Genomic DNA, 8,596 nt, shown 5'->3' with positions numbered 1-8,596 from the left:
ACTTATTATGCTATTGTGAATGTGACATATTATGAAAGTATGGTAGCATAGATTACATACACTTTATGTAATGATAAGAAATGGTAATGTAATGTATGAAATGAACAAAGATATGCATTGCACCAAAGATATATGCCAATATTTTAATTGGGATAGCATGGTAAGTGCTAGGCTGCTCTCATCATCCATGGGAGGTTCGTTGGCGAACCCTACCCACAGGACAATCTAGTCACCCAAGGTTAGGGAAGTGATCCCCTATGCTTGTCAACTATTAAGATTACCCTCATAATCCTACGTCCCCTCTTTTGACGGATCAACTATGCAAGATAATCAAAATGAACTATCGTTCACACAATCCTGGTTGGCCTAGGCCTGGGTCGACAGTACTTGTACCAAAGTGTAAAAGGAAGTTGAAGTAACGGCCTAGATGCTACCTTTTCTTGCTTAATTTGTACCATCTTTCTATTCTTTGACCATGGAAACCTTCTTTTCTTATGCAATGAGGGATCAAATACCTAGATTGAGGCACGTCTTCATAAAATTCTAATCAGACATTATGGTGATTTCTAGTATGAACATCTTGGAAAAGAGGTTGGTTGGTTTCTTCCTTATGGCCAGAGAGTCACCTATATTTTGGTATGAACATCTTGGAAAAGAGGTTGGTTGGTTTCTTCCTTATGGCCAGAGAGTCACCTATATTTTGGGATGTGATAATTCTACACTAGCCAACAATTAGGCTATCTCATGGTATCCCACACTCCCTTTTTAAGGAACAGGTTAACAACATAGTGACTATATTCAAGAGGCTGCAGGCCAATCCCACACTCCCTTTTTAAGGAACAGGTTAACAACATAGTGACTATATTCAAGAGGCTGCAGGCCATTCAACCACTCCCTTTTTAAGGAACAGGTTAACAACATAGTGACTATATTCAAGAGGCTGCAGGCCATTCAACAGAACAGAAGCTCAAACTACTAGCATGTGCTTAGCTCAATAGTACTAATATTGTAGTGGAAAGGGATTGGAGGGTCTAAAGATAGCGTATCATCCACGCATCTCATAGCCTAGATAGTTACCTTGGTCATTCTTTGGAGTCGTGGAGATGTACCATTTTATTAGGGGCCTCTAATCACATCTTTGGGTAAACACAAGTCTAGATTTTTTATCACCGCTCACTATCCTACGGTATTTTCATAAGGCAACCCTAATCCTTAATCCAACGAATCATGCTTTTGTTGAAGCAAAAACACTTGAACCAAAGTAATTAACACCTCCTTATACAAAATTCAGATCAACCAAGAGATAAGGCTAGAATTAGATTACCTCTTACAATCGAAGATCTAAAAGCATGATTTGGTAACCTTGTTCTAAATCGAGTCACTCCGCAATCAAACTTAATCAAGGCTTAATTGAATGGCTTGGATGCAATTCTACCACAAGAATTGCTTGAAACTTAGAAAGGACTAATATGATGTTCCAATTTCTAAGGAAACGTCTAAATTTGAGATCTCAATTTCATCCATCCACGATTTTGATTTTTACATAACAATTTCTTGGTATTTATACTCCCCATAAATGCATAAATGACGTTTGTGACCATGATTTAATCCTGATCCCCTTAAATCTCCAACAAAGACGAAGTCAATTTGGCCATTTGACAATTCCAAACAATATGAAACTAAAAGTAATAAAGTTTTCCACCTAACTTTGATACGTTTAAGTGGCTAAGGAGACGAACATTTTTTATTCTTATCATATTTAGTCCACTAGAAATCTATGGACCTTATCAAGATTCTACACACGCTATCTCGTCCTAATCTTATCACGATTTTCTAGTGCTTGCGAAGCACATGTCGCTCTTACCAATTCTAATTTCCTATGCAATGGAAAGCATAGAAAACGACATTCATACGAAATTTTATCATAGGGGAATTTTGGTAATTTCTTCCATCATGCATGATGTACTCATCCATATTGCTCAATTTTTATTTTAATCAAGCATATAATACATAAAAGACATACATACAATACATACTCACAAAAAATAAAGCTTTTCTGAGGTCGTTAACATGTATTTTTGACCATCTAAGTTAAGGAATGCTCGTTGCATGCTATCATGTCCTAGCGATCTTTACAAGTATTACTTGCCTAAAGTCTATGTGGTTACTTACTTGAATGACGCTTACCTTCTTGAGCCAGCTATTCCATGTGTTTGGAGCTCAAGAATTTATGGAATTTCTCTCGTAGATCCTAATTCAAGCATAATTATGTTAATATCGAAGTCAAGACAAAAAACTGACAAATGGAGGTCGAACGAACAAAATGACACTCACATGCACTTACACACGTCGAGAAAGGGTTTTCACGTGCAATTTCACGCATGGGGATTTTTTGTAGATCTCGGTTACTCATTGAGTCATTGGATCGGTTTCTGGTTGCATTTTTTGTTATGGTCAAAGGCTAACGAGTTGCACACGCAAGCTTTTTGATCGAATCAAGGTTCAGGGATCGAGTTAATCTACATGCACGTCACCATTAGTAGCTGAACGATTCTCTCTACTCAGCATTTGCCACTTGTCCTGCTGAGCTTTAGACTCACTACGGTCAACGTCGTCCAACGCGTGCCTTCTCCCTTTTAGCCAACATTCATTATTTTACAAATAGGATGAGGTTTCTATTACCTATCAAATTTCTTCTAAATTTTGTAACTTCTTATGGGTACACATAGGTATTTTCTCTTAAGTTTATTTTAGCCACAAAAAGAAAAATAAAATGCAAATTCGGTCCAGAATTTAAAACTTAGGAAATTTACCAGTTCTTTAAATTCAATGAAATACTGCCTTTAGATCGTAATGTACTCTAGCTTTGTGTATGAATCTTGGGTGAAATTCCCCCAATATGAACCTACTAAAAGTTTAGAACTTAATTTCAAGAAGCTAAATTAGAAAAAATGAAATGCTTGCCTACACTTCATTTATTCTTGACGGATTTGAATAGTAACACCCGAGCCGCAACAGATACATAACTCTTACTTTAATACCTTAAATTTGGAAATTTTTGGATTTTATTATTGACATAGAGGGTGAATCTCAAGAAAGGAAAAAAAATGCTTGAGAAGCCTTAGGGAACCTTTGGAGCAAAAATTCAATATTTATCAAATTAAGAAAAATTTAGATAAAAATCCACTAGACAAAAAGGTAATTTTTTCTACCTTATAATTTGAGGGGTCTGGGTTGACCGGTATAGAAAACAAAGAAGAGAGAGGAAGGTAGAATTTCGGTTTTTGTGGACGGAGGAAAAACAAGAAAGTAAATAGGACGTCAATCGGACACTTTAATGAAAAATTTGGCAAAAGATTTATCTCTAGTCCTAGTAAGAGGATCGATGAGTGTCAGTTTTGGTTGTAGGATAGTTCAATTTGACTACGATGTTCCAGGAAAAGATTCTTACAAGTTTCATGTTGAAACTCGACCATGATTTGTTTCAGAATTAGATTCGAGAGATTTGTAATTTCCATAAGAAAATATATTTTTTCCAAAATTTGAACTCAATTAATATGGTCTCTGTCTTCCTAAAAATTAAAAAAAAAAAAAAAATGGCATCAAATTGGTTGATTCGAGATCTTTATTTTTCGTGAATAAACCAAGTCATTTCTAGTTAACGATTGGAAGATAAAAAGCAATCCAAAAAAATTATTGAGATGCGTCGCTCATCGAAATCTTGAAAAATTGAACGTTGGAAGAATCGACCGTGGATACACAGCTGCTGAAGAGGAGAGAGAAGCGTAATAGGGAGAATGCACTACATATATACATTAAGTCATGTTTTTTTGGAAAATTGAACGTTGGAAGAATCGACCGTGGATACACAGTTTTTCTCAAGGTTTTTCCAAGGGAGAAGTTCCATATACCTTGATCACTCTATTTATAGAGTCATGTTTGCATGTTCATGCAAATTTGAGATTACCAAATTTTGACACTCAAGCATCCAAGTTTGAGTTAACCAAATTTTGACACTCAAAATTCCTCTCAATTTTGTAGGGTTTATTTGGGAAGCATGCAAGTTTGGTTACACCAAATTTTGACACTTCAAAATTCCACTAACTCAAACATTGATTTTCTATTAAATGAAGTCAACATTTTATTTTTTTTTTATTTTATCTCAACAATTGAATTTCGTGGTATGAATTTTCCAGAGAGCGTAAAAGGAAAACGATGTATCTCATATACCTTTTTCCTCCCACTAAGTATTTTAGACGGTTGGGTACTTAGGTATATTCTGGCTAATTAAATATAACTTAAGTGATTTTTCTAAAACTTGTATCACTTAAGCATGCTCATAAAACTGGGCTAAATAAACTCAAGTATTGGTCCGATCTCCAGGTAATAGGTGTTCCGTAAATCGTCAACTTAAGTACCTCTAGCTTTAGACAAGATCGTGTCAGGTGAGCTTTCTTGTAACTGCAATTTTGTAAGACATCGACCTATTTTAACTATTAAAATTGATCGTGCTTGGTTCTTAAACCTAAGTGAGCATGCACTTATCTTTATTATAGATTTTAACGTCTATCTCGTTTTATGAAATTGAAAATAACCTATAACATGCATCTAAAATGCTTTATATAACAATTATATAATCATCCATTCCATGCAATAATATAAGAATTTATATCTATCACTCATGGAACCCTCAACATGCATATTATAAATTATAACACTTATAACATACTTGGAATGCATGAAACATGCTTAGCCTATAGTGGGATTTTAAAAAAATATGACATACTTTATGCATATACATTTTCTATTTAATTCAAACATACATTCATAATGCATAATTAATTAAACACGCTAAAGTTGATTGGTTTTGGCATTTTAAAACAAGCAATTAACTAAATTATTACATTAATCATTAAAAATTACTTGAACCGCTCCCAAGGATCACGAACTGGGCGAACTAACCCTTAAAAACGTTGAACCGGACCCAAAAGGTAGAAAAACCACCCGAACCACCTCTTCCATCTTCTTTTTCGGTTCAGCTTGCTATTGCTTCTATTTTCAATCAATTACAACTTAAAATGGACTCTAATGACTCCATAAAAATTACAGACCTTTCTTCATTCATTAAAGCCCATACACATTAGGCTTATTACAAAAATTGTATCAAATGGAAGCATAAAAAAATGTCAAAACAAAAACCATCCACTTTAGCAACCACAAAATTTCATTCATGAAATGGTACTCACCATGATGAAATTAATGTAAATAAAGTGCCTAAAACTTGCTCTGATACCAATTGATGGTGTTAATATAACACATGCGGAAGCAATTTGGATCTTAGGCACTTTTAGAACATCAATTATAGTAAATAACTAGCATGTTCATAAGTATTAAAACTTAATGAGTTTGAATACTAACCTTTTGTTGTTAAAATTCCTTTTTCCTCACGAACCGGTTTTGAACCACCACTAGTGTCTTCTCCACAATCCTCCGACCTTAGAACGGGATTGTGGAATCTGGTGAGTGACTAAACTTTGGAGGGATTTTGTATATATGCAGAGAATGTTTGTGAGAGGTTTTTCTCAAGGTTTTTCACAAAGAAAAAGACCTTTCATGTTTTATGATCACTCTATTTATAGAGTCATGTTTGCATGTTCATGCAAATTTGAGATCACCAAATTTTGACACTCAAAATTCCACTCAAATGTTTGGGATTATGTGGCAAGCATGCATGCTTGAGTTAACCAAATTTTGACACTCAAAATTTCACTCAAACTTGTGGGGTTTATTTGGCAAGCATGCAAGTTTAGTTAAACAAAATTTTGACACCTTAAAATTCCACTAACATGGACTTTTCCATTAAATAAAAGTCAACATTTTGACTTTCTTCATTTTGATTTAACAATCAATTTGAATTATAAATTTCAAATTAAAGTAATATTAAATGATTAATTAAACTATTTAAGTAATATTTAATATTAATTCAAATGTCAAACCCAATTAATTCCGAGACATATTTGATTAAGATATTTAAATCTTATTTAAATATCTCAGATTCTCTCTTGTTGTTTAATTCGTAAATAGAACAAAAATGTGGCTAAATATATCGTATATATGTAGTGCATTCTCCTTAATTTGACTTCAAACACTTTGAACTCACTCGTCGCACTGCTCTATGGTTTAGTCCGATATGAGCTAGCAGAGGGACCTAATGGACCAATAGATCATGGGCTCCAACGATCTAAGATTAACCAGTTAAACTCATTAACCTTGTTAACCAACATTCGTTAACTACTAGGACATTCCACTATAGCCTAGTAGTTGCACTCCCCTCACTATAAATATATTTCTGTTCATTTGATATAACCATGATTAGTAAGTCTAGTAGTTGCACTCCCCTCACTATAAATATATTTCTGTTCATTTGATATAACCATGATTAGTAAGTCGATCCTTCACAGGTTCCTCACTATAAATATATTTCTGTTCATTTGATATAACCATGATTAGTAAGTCGATCCTTCACAGGTTATTCGTAACTAGAGCTGGGTCAATTTACCGTTTTACCCCTGAAGTTACTTCTTATTTCTTATGTCTCACTGATCCTCTAATGAACAATTGGTTTGTGGTCCAACCAGTAAACCGAATCTCTCTCAGGCCAATGAGAGGGTGGGGCCCCTTGTTCAAGACCTGGAGTCAGTACTTAAGAGAACTACCTCTCTTTTATCCCTAAAAGTGGGTAGGAGCGAATTCCATCTTGCACCTCACGTCCCCAGCAATTTACCCAGTCTTACCCCTGAAATGGGAGGCCTATTGAGTCGGCGAACTTGAGCCACTCTCACCCATGCAAATCCAAGGATAATTCCGAATAAACTGGAGTTCATGGTTAGCTTAGGATTAAGATTGAGTTACCTAGGTCATCGAATGAAAAGAAAATATGTCTCAACAGTAAACGACATTATAAAGTGAGAGTGATTTTCTTCATGGTCCGATCTTATGCAATACTCATTGCATAGGATGCCCCCACTCACATGCCTCCACTTGTACAATTTCAGTGATCACATTGTTTATATCATATACAAAAGTGGGCCCCAGAATAAGGTACTCAGCCTTATCCTTATACTAAAGATCATTTTGACTATATACTTGAACTTGATCAACTCTTATGTCTCTACATATAGTTCAAGTAATCGTACTATAGCCAAAGTGTTCTTAGTTTATTGAATTTAGATTAATGATCCTAAAGTTCACTTTATTCAATAACAATATTTACTAAATAAACAACAATAATAACTTTATTAAAAATAGAATATGTTTTTGTTTACCAACTATGAGTTTTAGGACATAAAATTCAATCGAAAGAAGGTTTCTTCATAGTCCACCCCCTCTCTTTGGGTATAACCCTTTGCTACAAGTCGATTTTTAAAGGTCTGTACCTTACCGATTTAGTCTCGTTTTCTCTTATAGATCCATTTGCAACCAATAGGTTTTATCCCATCTGGTTGATCTACAAGTTCCCAAACTGAATCGAAGTACTTTGACTCCATTTCAAGATTCATGACTTTGATCCACTGATCTTTATCTTCATCATTCATTGCCTGTTTATAGGTCAATGGATCCTCAACGCCATCATCAGGTATGATGACTTGTGTTTCTGCCAAACCCAAGTAACGATTGGGTTGAGTTATAACCCTCCCACTACGTCGAGGCATTCTCAACTCTTGAGAAGGAAGTGATTGACCAGAAGTGCAGCTCCATCAACAACTCTTGTTGAAGGACAAACCTAATCAACAACTCTTGTTGTTTTATTAGTAGCTTCTTTAGAAATCTCACTTAATACTAGTTTGTTGCGAGGTTGATGATTTCTTACATGGTCTTCCTCTAAGAATGTAGCGTTTGTTGATACAAACACTCTATTTTCTTGAGGGTCATAAAACAAACCACCTTTCGTCTCCTTGGGGTATCCTACGAATATACATAATTTTGAACGACGTTCTAATTTCTTGGATTTTTGCAACAACACATGTGCTGGGCATCCCCAAATCCTGAAGTGACGTAAAGTACCTTTACGCCCTTTTCATAACTCATAAGCTGTTTCTGAAACACTCTTAGAAGAAACCATGTTCAAAATGTATGTAGCAGTCTCCACTGCATATCCCCAAAACGGATCAGGTAATTGAGCGAAACTCATCATAGACCGAACCATGTCTAACAGAGTTCTATTTCTTCTTTCTGATACATCATTCTGTTGAGGCATACCAGGGGCTGAGAGTTGAGACGTTATTACATGTTCTATCATATAGTCTTGAAATCTTAAGTCCATATACTCTCCATCTCGATCTGATCGAAGTGCTTTAATAGTTTTACCTAATACATTCTCAACCTCAGTCTTATACTCTCTGAATTTTTCAAGAGCTTCAGACTTGTGATGCATTAGGTAAAGATAGTCATACCTTGAATAATCATCAATAAAACTGATGAAATATTAATACCCTCCTCGTGCTTTGACATTCATTGGATCACAGAGATCTGTATGCACGAGTTCTAAGGTTTCTTTGGCTCTATAACCTTTTTCAGAAAATGATCGTTTAGTCAT

Source organism: Cucurbita maxima, unplaced genomic scaffold (genome assembly GCF_002738345.1).
Source record: "Cucurbita maxima cultivar Rimu unplaced genomic scaffold, Cmax_1.0 Cma_Scf00154, whole genome shotgun sequence".
Classification (NCBI taxonomy): domain Eukaryota; kingdom Viridiplantae; phylum Streptophyta; class Magnoliopsida; order Cucurbitales; family Cucurbitaceae; genus Cucurbita; species Cucurbita maxima.
Note: the sequence above shows the minus strand (reverse complement) of the source record.